The following is a 12,391-nucleotide window of genomic DNA, read 5'->3' on the forward strand; positions in this document are numbered from 1 at the left end:
ATCCACGTGGCTCTGCTGTGTCACAAATTGAGTTAGTGGGCTGAAACCGTAGAGACTTGGACAACCTGTCTTTGGCTTTGTGTTGCTTTCTGCCAGCAGCTCCTAAAAAAAAATAAATAAAAAAAAATCGATGACATTATATATTGATGAGTCAATATATTCAGTGGAATAGGAAACAAAATAACTCCTGAATTGAGGGTGTTTTTTCCCCATCGGAAACCAAAGATGAATAAATCTAACAATTTCAGAGAATTGATAGGGAGTACTCCGAGAGATAAATGCCTTTATCGCTTTTGTATCATTTAATTGGGGGATGCAGCGGTCTCCTAATACTATTGAAACGTCGTTTTTCAGACAGCCCAGTGCCACGGTGGATATTTGCCAAGCTGCACTGGGAATACTCTGACACACAGAGTAGCGTACTTTCTGTGAGACGATGAGGTTTTTGGGGGGTTTTTTTTTTCCCAATTTTTTCCCCACTGTTTTAATGGAGCGTGTAATTCTAAGGCAGTTGTTCCAAAATGTGCATCGTTCAGAGATAAGACATTAATCATTTACTGGCACATTATACACTAATTTCATTATTTAATGATTTGCATTGAAAATATCGTTAAAATGAGATTAGGGAGGCAACCAAGTGTAGGCACCACACAATTGTTATGAATGCTTGTATATTCTCCTAAACTGACCTTTTTAATCAAGTATGTTCCCAAAAATTAGAGGGTAAATTAGAGGAAAAATTTGGTGCCATATATATCACTGAAAACAAGTTTGCTTACAAAAAAAATCTAGTTCTGTTGACTGTTTTATTAAAGATGGAAGGTGAAAATGAAAAGTTTGATAGGGACGCAATAAGCTTACCTATGCTTGCACCAAGACCTGATAACGCTGGTGATTGTCTAACATAACAAAACAAAAACATTGTGGACGCATGGAAAAACACTCTCAACATTCATGTCCACCTAACGTTACAGAGCCTCCTTCAACATCTCCACCACCTGATTCCCCCTCTTCCCAGATTACTGAGGACAGTGCTATGACCGGGATTTTAGCAGGTAACGTTTTATAAGTATAATAATAAATATTATGCCAATTTGTACATGGTTGTCTACTGTAGTTAACGGTACTGCTTATCCATTGGGTTGGCTGGCCAACAGCGTTTTTTTATGTTATGAAACTGATCTGAATGTGCAAAAGTACCAAGGAGCTGAAAACAACATTTGTATCGTAATGTGTAATGTAATTTTCTTTTTGTTAAAAATAATTTCATAAAATTAGTATTGAAAAAAGTATCGTTCAGGAACCAGTATCAAAGTCAAGGTATCGGTACCACTGTCAGAAAATTTTAAATAACAAACAAATAGTCAAAATGGTGCAAATTTCTGTAGACACTGCAATGGAAGATGTGATAATAAGAACACACACATTTGTTTCTGCAATATGTGTTCTCACACACATCCATACTTAACTTAAACTCTCTCTCACACACACACACACACACACACACACACACACACACACACACACATACACACACACACACACACACACACACACACAGCTCTGTTTGAGACATGTCTGAGAAACTGCAGCAAGGTGCCTCAGGCAGTTCATCGGTAATGTAAATAACAGCCAGCAAACATGAACTTTAATTAAAAAGCAACCCTGTGAGTTCTGTTCTCTGAGAAATGTATATGAACAAATATCAAAACTTATATTAAAAATCCCAAACTTTTTATTCCAAACTTCATAATAGCACCATATTACATGAAAATAGCTGTTAATTGGAAACACCAGACAAATAATGACATTTCACCAAAATGACCAGTGGTCATTTCTAAATGTATTATTATATCTTTTATTTACTGGGTTTACATTTATTTTATGGAAACTAAGCTGGAAGTAAATAATAATCTCAACAAAACTTATTGAGCTTACTAAAATAATAATATCTTAACCTAGGTCTCTTTGTATCCTGTTATTAATAGCAATTTTTTCTTTGAATATTATTAGGAAATAGCAGACCTGTTAAATAGTTTTACACTATTTCCTTCTTTTTGTGTAATATTTGCTAAAAACTACAGTGCTCAGCTTTTTTGGGAAGTGATCTAACCTTTTAATAAAAATGAAAATGTATATTTGTGACCTGTTATTGAAGATTTACGTCTTGAGGAGGAGTGAATAGAGTTGGGGCTGAGAGACACAGACATGGTGGGGAAGTTGGGAACAAATATATTAGTTTTTTTTTTTTTTTCTTGGGATTTGGTGACAGCAACAAATATATAGAATATTGCCAGCCGTATCCTTGAAATGTAAGTGAAAGAAGCAGAATATAGCTCATGTTTTCAGTATGAGTCAGCATCAACTCACAACTCACTCAAATTTACATATGGGTGTGCTAATAATATAAAATGTCAATTTGTCAGTGTGAAGTACCTTCATGTGATAAATACATCATTTTATTTCTATTTAAAGTTGGACATTATAAATCTCTCACTTCCTAAATTACCCTATAATGCCTAAATTAAAAACGTTAAGTAGAATGATTCAAAGCTAAACAAATGGTCAAATAATTAGTTAGTTAAATTAGTCAATGATCAGAAAATGAATTGGTAACTGTTTTAAAAACCAATGAAAAGTATTTTTGCTGCTTTTCTTTGTCTTGTGTGTTCATAAATTGACTATCTTTTGGTTTTGGGTTGTTGGTCAGACAATACCAGCAATGTGATTACATTATTTTTAGGCTTTAAGATATAGTAATCTGCATTTTTGCATATTTTCTGACTGAATGATTGCTTGAAATTAACTCACACTCACAGTTATACTGAAAATAACTTTTAGTTGCAGAAACACAGACATTTTTTGGCCCTAAAGTCTTCAATGTCTTTAAAATTAGGCATGCATTAGTCTAACACTTACTGTGGCCCATAGATGCAATGTTCACCACTATCTCAGCACAGCAACAATCACACTGTCCTCTGACTAAAAAAATGTGCTATTTCATTTACGGTACTTCCTTCTGGGCAAGATCCCTCCACAGCCGTGTCTTATCTGTTATTAATATGGACGAGACATTCAAACACATTTTCTTGCCTTTTCTCCTCCGTGAGCACAAACCTTTGATATGACTCTTTCGAAGGGAAAAAGATAATTGGCAACACATTACTAAACCTCACAAAGTGGCTTTTTTTCTGGTATTTCCTGTATGTGCGTTGTTGTGGACAAGGTAAGCTAAAGCTGCAAAAGACATGGCAGAGTGGAAGTAAGGATACTTAATATTGAAAAGTTATTTTCTGGCTTTATTCAACATATTCCACTATGTACTCTAAAACAAAACAACTCCACATCCACTGGGAGTTTTTGACTCTCCAAATGACATTCAATGACATTTTCATCTTCTTAATTATGCAAAGCTGAGCTATGAGGAATCAACCAGTGTTGGGAGATATTTCTGACAGTATAACCTGTTATTATGGCATTTGTGTTGCAGCATTTCATCTTTTCATTACATGTTTCCAGTGGATCTCTCCTATAATTAGTCAGCTTCCTTCTTTCTGTTGTAAATATGCAATTTCATGATAACTAATACCAACTGTCATGTGCGGCAGGTACAGTATTTTCCAGAAAAAAACAAAACAAACAATTGAATATTTGTTCACCGCTATAAGTAAGAACTGTTATAAGTTCACTCCTAAAGCAGGGCATCAACTTTCAAGATTTTTCCTCTCATTCTTCTACCCAACTGTTTCTTACCATCCATTCCTGTGTCAATCAGACACATTCATATTCTCCTCAGTGACAGTTACAGTGTGATAATGTACAGTGTCAGCAAGTTGTCAGCCTTCTGCTTCACTAAAGAAGAGGGAAAAAGGAACTGGTGCCTCCAGTCTTCAGGGGTCTTCCCTAACCTTTTCCCAGGAAACCAGCAGCTGCTTTACAGAGAGGGGAGGTCTTTGATGCTGACTGCAGTCTTTGGAGAATGTCATCTCTAATTACCTCTGAAATCCATCTCTACCCTCTCCATCCCCAAAACCTGCCACCTGTATGGTCTCCCTGTGTTTGTCAGCTGAAGTCCTGTCCTTGGCTATTGGGAGTAAGTACTGTAGATTAAGCTGTCAGCGACTCTTTTTAAAATCATGCGGCACAACCTCAATCAGTTATCATGGTCATTATAAGCTTTAAATATTCGTGAATGACTGTTTAGTTTTTTAAAAAAAAAACAGTGGTAATTTCTTTGTTGTTTTTACTTGAACCGATAATGTACTCACTTGTGTGTATGATTATTTTTGTGTTTAAATCAGTTTGGCTTGTTAAGCTGGCACCATGCAGTTCTCTCTCATGCACAAATAATAATGAAACACTCCCACACACGGACCTATTTACTGCTGGTTTACTTCATACTAAATATGAAATAAACTAGGAATCTGTCACGAGTTGGTCTAATGCACCAAATGAAAATGCTTCTCAGTTAAAGAGGCAGCAGGCAGTCAAAAGGTTCTGATAAACCCACTGTACTGTACTGGCCAATTGCAATGATGAAACATTGTAGTGTGTTGTTAGCATCATCAGCATTGTGGTGCAACAGAGATGCCTCAGCCTACAAATCATATTCCCTAGATGTAAGATAACATGCTTGTTTGGTACAAACCCCAACATAAAAAAAAAATCATAGTATCTTCATATCTTCATTTTTTTTAAGTGAAATGCAAATGAAAAATCATTAAAACTGAAATCGTGACTCATATCACAATCTCGATATCTGCCTAAATAATCGCAAAATAATTTATCAACTTTATAGTGTTAATATGTCAATGTTCTTCTTACAGCTTGTTCTGCTTTAATTTAATGAGGCACTGATCCCAAAATTCAACTGTTGTAAAACTACAAATTAGAAACTTGGAAAAAAATGGTCAGATGTTAGCAGCATTCAAAACCACTCAAAAAGTGCATTACAAATACACATAATTACACAACACTACGGTGAAACTATTCAAAGAGATGCTTGTAAGTAACAAAACATAAAACGCAAAATACAGGAGGAGTTATAGTATATAAAATATATTAGTAATAATGGTACTACTGACGGGAAAACATCACTTGATGCTGCTTTTTGCAATCAGAAATAACTGCTACCTGAAACAAATAGAATATGTCTCCATGTCTGCAATGTCTGTGCATATTTTTTAATTATTTCCTGTGATAGCTTTGGACTTCATCACGTCCAAAAAGCTGCATCGCAGTGCTTTGACTTTTAGTAGAGTCTAAAAAAATCTAATAAACTGCTCTGGATCTGGTCTGTATGTGTGGTCTACATGTACAGTTAAAACACAAGGGGATCAGAGGGAATAAAACTAATGGAAGTCATCAGTGCTGACTGTCAGGCTGACATTTTAATGAAAGCATAATTTGTTCTGTTATCAAGAAATACACAAGAACTGAAGATCAGCTACATGGCTCCATTTTCAATCAATCACATTTGTTAAATTAAATATTTTTTTTCTCATGATGAGCTAGAACAGATGTATGACAACTAATTAACATTTAATGAAAAGGATAATCTGTGAAGCCTTTCTTTATTATTAAATGCAATTACGACACCCCCACCTCCTGCTCCTCCTCCACCACAAAGTCCAACTGTACCTTATGACTGTATCATAATTACATCAGTATAATAGAGTTTATATTGTTCTACACATGGAAAAAAATGTACATAACTTTATAAGTAAGGTTTCCTTTGTTAAATTTTCAATCCCTCCTAACTTAATTTACAGAATGATATCGACGTGTGAAGGGAGGTGGGAGTGACAAACTCTCACTAATACCTTTGTCTGTCAGTTGAATTTAATTCCCCATTAAATTGAGTAAGTGTGAATCGCCCTGCCATAGACCCCAACGGCTCATTGTTCGCAGCCAGTCTCATTAAATCTGTCAAATGCCCATTTCCGTGCACGGTTTCCTGCCCTCATATTTTAATGAATAGCAGGAAGATTACAATAGCTTACAGTTATAGATGGCTGGGGTATAGGGTGAAACCAAGGAGTCTGTACAAATAACTTGATCATTATGGCAAGGTGGTGACTGCATGGAGAAAATATAAGACTTGCAGTGTTGTTTTTTTCATAGCTTTCCCAAAACAGAAAATAAAAAGAACAGAGAGGATAGGTGCTTGTATGGCAGGAGAGGGCCTTGCCCCTGTGTTTACGAATAACTGCTTGACTCGTGTCTCATAACTGGCTAAACATCCATCATGTGCAATACTTCAATATTGTTATCTGTTGCATTAAATGGATTCGTATCATGATACGATCATATTGAGTTATCGTTGCGCTGCTCCATTCAAACTAGGGCTGGGGCGACGCGTCAACGTCAAAAAATACGTCGACGCGAAAACTGTGCGTCGATGCGTCGTTTGAAAACAAATAATGGCGGCAGCAAGTAGCAGCAATATCGACACCAGCGAGTCAGTTGACACTGATCAATCTAGAACACGAGCTCGTAGTTCGAAGGTATGGAACTATTTTTCCATAAAAGGAGGCCATTCTGTCATTTGTCAGCTATGCAAAATGGAGATGGCTTATCATAAAAGCACGACGGCGATGCACCAGCACATCAAAAGGCGGCATCCAGGCGCAGCTTGTGTGGATGACAAAACACCGTAGGTTTTCAACTTTTTACAATATCCACTTGTCTTTTCTTGTTTGTTTTGTTGTGCCATATTATATTATGTAAGGATTCGTCACATTTTATTACCACATTGTAACATTAAACATCATACCGTGCCATTCATCCAAACACTCCCACGTACACATACAGACACAGACACACACACACACACCCTACTCAAACTCAAAACTAATAAGCTGCTATCTGCTAGTTGGTTTTGTGTTTTGTTTTGTTTTTTGTCTGCCTACTTTGCTTTGCACTTTATTAGTCCTGTACTACATTGATTGTTGTTTTGTAATTTAACTAATAGAACTTTAAACTTTTAGGCTACTGGTGATTTTAACATGTTATGTAGTGGTTTACTCAAGTTTTTAAAGTACACTCTCAAGCAACCATTTTAAAATCCAAGTCAACATATGATGCCTGCATGTCATGACATGTTGAACATTGGTGATTATCTTAATGGGTCACTGTCAGACAGTGACAGCTCAAGTACACACATAGGATTTGATTATTTGCTGATTTAAATGATGGGAATAGACAGTATAATTAGGATATAAAAAAATGTTATTTTTATTATGATTAATATATAATTGTTGTTTTAAATTATCTATATTAATCTGTGCACTTTGTGTGTGATTTATGTTTTCAGGAATATGCAGAAAAATCTGGAGGACTACTTTCAGAAGAAAAAAACAACCCCCACCCCCTGCACCCCCCAGGAGGCTGCTGTACTTACTGAGAGCGTCCTAACTATGATTGTGAAAGACATGAGGCCGCTTGCTATGGTTGAGGGCGAGGGATTCAAAGAAATGCTGACCACTTTTCAGTCAGGTTACACTCTGCCCTCTAGGCGCCATTTTACAAGTATGATGGAGAGAAAGTATGAAATTTCAGTGGAAAAACTGAAAAACAAACTAAAAAACACCACATCCAAAATCTCCCTTACCACTGATGCCTGGACAAGTCTGGTCACAGAGGCCTTCCTAGGAGTAACTTGTCATTTCATTGATGACAATTGGGATCTTGTCTCCTTCAATTTAACAACACTGCCAATGGAAGAGCGCCACACAGCAGAAAACCTAGCCTCCTACGTGGAGAAGGTGGCAGAAAAATTCAGCATTTCCTTACATAACGTCCTTGCCATTGTGCATGATAATGCAAGTAACGTAGTTGCAGCTCTTCGCATCCTGGAAGAGAAGTTTGGAGTGGTATCATATCGGTGTGCTGGGCATACAATGCAATTGGTTGTAAACCATGCAATGAAGGATCCCATGATTGATAAGGCATTATCAGCTGCACGGGGCCTCGTGAAGCACATCAAGAAAAGTGAGCCAGCTAGCACCAAACTTAAGCAGAAACAAAAACAAATGGGCACAGCTGAGCATAAACTTATACAGGATGTAGCTGTTAGATGGAACAGTTCATACTATATGGTTGAACGTCTGTTAGAACAGCGATGGCCAGTGGTTGCTACACTGTCAGATCCACTGTCAGACCCCCCCCCCTGCTAAAAGGTCTCTTCAAGAGGATGGGAAAAATGTGTCACTCATTGCTGCTGCCCTGGATCCACGTTTCCGAAAACTGAAATTCCTTTCTCCAGAGGATGCTCTGAAACTGCAAGTACAAGTACAGAGTGTTGCACTTGATCTCAAAAGGGAGCAGAGATCACAGCTACAGCAGGCAGCTGTTGGGCAGGAAGCCTCAGAAAGTCCCCCACCAAAGAAGAAGTCTGTGTTGGACACTTTGTTGGGCACAGATTCTGAGGAGGAAGACAGCAACAACCAGGGCGAGAACCAGGATGAGGATGGGGACAATGAGACAGTGAGGAAAGAATTACTGTTGTATTTTGGGGAAAACCCTATCCCAAGGGACAATGACCCCCTTAAATGGTGGAAGGATAATGCAACAAGATTCCCCACACTGTCTGCTTTAGCCAAATCATATTTGGCTGTACCTGCCACATCAAGATGTTTCATTAGGAAGTACAGTTCCATAGCAGCCCCTTTCAATGCCCTCACATCTGCTGGTTCTAAGTTCTATGGCACACCCAAGTGGAAGAGGCCTTCAATACCCCCAAAGCACTGGTTCACCTCCTCATCCAGCCTCACTATGCACGACCCCAAGCTTCAATTCCTCATCGAGGTTGTCGCCTCAGATGTGAGGGTGGGGACAGTACTTTCACAATGCTTCTCCAAAGACAACCAGGTACACTCATGTGCTTTCTTTCTTCCGTCTTATCGACACAGCCCGAAGAACAGATGCCCACGACCATCCCGCCTCTCGCTGTGTAATTGGAGCTGTGATTTGGGACATTGAGAATGAGGTGTGTAGTTGAGACTGTAAAAAAAATAAAATAAAAATCCTCCATTTTGCCTTTTACACAGCTCCTCATTGTGTGTACAACCTCTCTGAAACCACTGTTGGAAGAGAAGACTGCTGCCGTTGGCTTCAACTTTATTTAAGAACATTCAATTGCAAAAGTAGAGGGCATAAGTTTTCTTTTAAGCCATTAAAAAAGCAAATTCACTTTTTTCCTCCTCTCCATGCTCCATTAAGTTTATACATGCAATGCTCCCAGGCTAAAGAATACTATCGTACAACCTTAGGCACAATGTTCAGGATTTGCATTCTCACTCTAATCTTCAAACATGGGAAAGGCTAATAAATATTCCTATTCTTCCAAGCTTATTCAGTTCTGTTGCCCCATAAACATATTTTATTCTTGAAGACACTCTTGGTTGAATGTCGCTTTTTTTGTAGGAGTATCACCAAACAGCATTGGCCTTGTGGACAGGGCAGAGTTACAGTTTATTTGTTGACTTCAGACAACAAATATAAGGTTTCAGTCCCCAACCGTGAGCAAGACATAAATCTAACAAGCACAATAAGGTTGGAACTGGAGATCATTAACAGCTCACGTGGAGTGTCAAGTTTACCCTGGGAAATTGTCACCTCTAAGGGAGACGTGGCCACATTTAGCTTTTTTGTTCAAGACCATTTGTACCCTGTTGTGGCTAGCAGGGGACTTATATCTCGTTCTTGGCACTGCTGCTTTCCGACTTTTATGAGGTCTTCAGCCTGTGAAGGCAACATCCCGCTGAACCGACAATTACCTGCTAATGCACATTGGCTAATTTGGATCTGGGGAGAGGGGAATTATGCAGCAATCAGCTTGAATCTAAAACCACACTATGTGTGCAATATGATAGCACTGTATGGGTTGCTAATGGCTTTTTACAACACTCCCAGTATATATGATATCATTCTGGGTTATAGCTCTTTATTACAGCTGTCCTTTTTTTCTCACAGGAACAGATGCAGTTTGCATATGTATGCGCGTGTGTGTCAATGTTGATTTTAGGACCAAAACAAAATTAAAGTTCGCATTTCCTCAATATTTTTTGATTTTGATATTTTCTATCTAATTGGATATAAATCTTTAAAAGCAGAATAGTTATTTAATATGCACAGATTTTGCACTAACTGTTCGCCAGATGTTGAAATCCCTACTGTTTTACTGAGTGCAATCACTGTAGCACACAGCGATGTAACAAAAGGTCGAAATGTCAGGCAGTTTCATCAAGTTTACTGAAGGTAAGGAATTGAAATTGAAAAATTCTTGCTCAAAAATAAACGGCTCAAATACTTTAGAAGATGAATGCTTGTTTACAGCTTGTGTTGTCTGCGCCCTCACAGAGGCCCTTGATAGATCAATTGTGAACGTGAAAGGCGACACGGATTTCTATAATGCACCATAACAGATTAAGATGTGAAACAGATAATGCAGTGTAATTACTCTTAACTTAGCACACACACTGTGTCAAACCTCATCACAAGAGCCCTGGCTGATAAGAATAACGATATGAGCTGTTATTAGCCTTGATTAATTATGTGTAAAATATTTGTGTTCTCGGTTAAAGTCCACCTTTGTTACAACATGGACCACATTTGTTACTATCTGGTATAATATGGTACTGGCACAAATATAACACAATTTCTGATTCTGAAAAATGCGCTAGGAAAGCTGGAGTTTGTATTATTACTCTAGGAGTCAATTGTGTATTCATAACATCAGATGATCTTTTTTAATGGAGTACCTGTTTAACACAGGCTCCTACAGAAAGTGTTGCATTATGGGTTGTTTGTAGCCTAAAAGCGGAATTATGCTTCTGCGGAGATACATGTAAACATTTTTTCCACCTTACGAAAAAGATGTTTACTTATGGGTAACAGAAGGTCAAACTGGCTCGCAGAGGAGCAAACACAAACATCTCCAAAATCTCAACAACGCATAGCAAGCAAGCTCAGTGGCTGATTCCAGGGTTTGAAATACACTCTTATCATTTATTTGTGCTGTTGGGGGAAAACAACAAAAAAAAACCCAAAAAAACAGACATACAACTAAAATTAGCATTATATTTGAGCTTATTCTATGTTCAGATCAGACTTTCTCGTTTTTTTACATCACTTACAAAAACCTGTCAGAACCATTACTTACTTCAGGAGGAGAGAGAGTTTATCAAACCATCGCGGCCTCAAGTATCAAATATTACAACGAAAAATAAAAAAATAACAAGCTCAGCATTTAGTAAGAATTAAGGCCTGTTTCTAGTTTCATAACAAATTTGTTTTATAATTACATGTAAACATCGTTATGGAAGGATGTTAATGAGATGAGAGAGGCTATTGAACTGTGTGGCCAGTCATCGAGAATCACTAACATACAATAATTATGCATAGGCGCACAGACCAACACATGAAGGCCATGATAAATTAAAAAAAATATCCTGCACATGTCCCTATCCATCATGCAACGGGCATTATTGACAGCAGATAAAGTGAGGTGCACTTATTAAAATTACCCATGACAAGACATTAGACTATAATTAGACTTTATGAATTTCTTTTACCATTAACCCCAATTCTCGAGATTTCGTTGCATCGGGGAGAGCTCTCTCGGTGGAAAAACGCCCCTCCTGGCTAAGGTACATCTTTGCAGGAAATTTTCTATAATATTTCCTTCATTTCAGCATAGCATGTGTTTCCATAGCAGAGTGTATGAAAACATATTCCTCACTCAATCCCATCCATTTATGTTGATAAACCAAAGTCTTTCACTTCACGGATGCAGTGGTTTGTTTACTTATTGGAACCGAGGTGAAATTAATTCCTGCTTTCTGATGTCTTCTATGTTTTCTTTACATTGTTAACATTTTCTTACTTGCAGCCTCGGGAAGCATAGTTCCACCTCCTCAGCTAATGAGTTTCTTTAAGTCTGTTTATAGTGTATTGAAGCCAAGAATTAACAGTGTCCCTGAATGTCATGAGGAGCTGAGAAATACAGTCTGAAAAATGTCAACTTCTAGAGAAGACTATACAGACTGCTGCCAAGAGGAAGATACAACAGTGTGTGAATGATAGACAAGATGCACATATGGATCTACCTTCTCTTTGGACAAAGAGTATCTGAGAAACTTCCACAGCTGGACTTGTCTTAAAGTGCATCTTAAAGAGTAGTCTGTGACTACTGTTTTTGACACATGAGATAGAGAGTGTTAAGACAAATAATTAAGTTAATATTCTAGTAAAAATAACATCAATATTTAATGCATTTGTGTATTTGCACTTCTGCCTTGACAGGCTTTAACCAAGTGTTGTGAAAGTCTAGTGGAAGGAATAAGTATTTAAATGGGTCAGAGAGTTTTGAAAGCCTTAAATGTCAGCA

Source organism: Seriola dumerili, unplaced genomic scaffold, assembly GCF_002260705.1.
Source record: "Seriola dumerili isolate Sdu_G_001 unplaced genomic scaffold, Sdu_1.0 BDQW01000331.1, whole genome shotgun sequence".
NCBI lineage: Eukaryota > Metazoa > Chordata > Actinopteri > Carangiformes > Carangidae > Seriola > Seriola dumerili.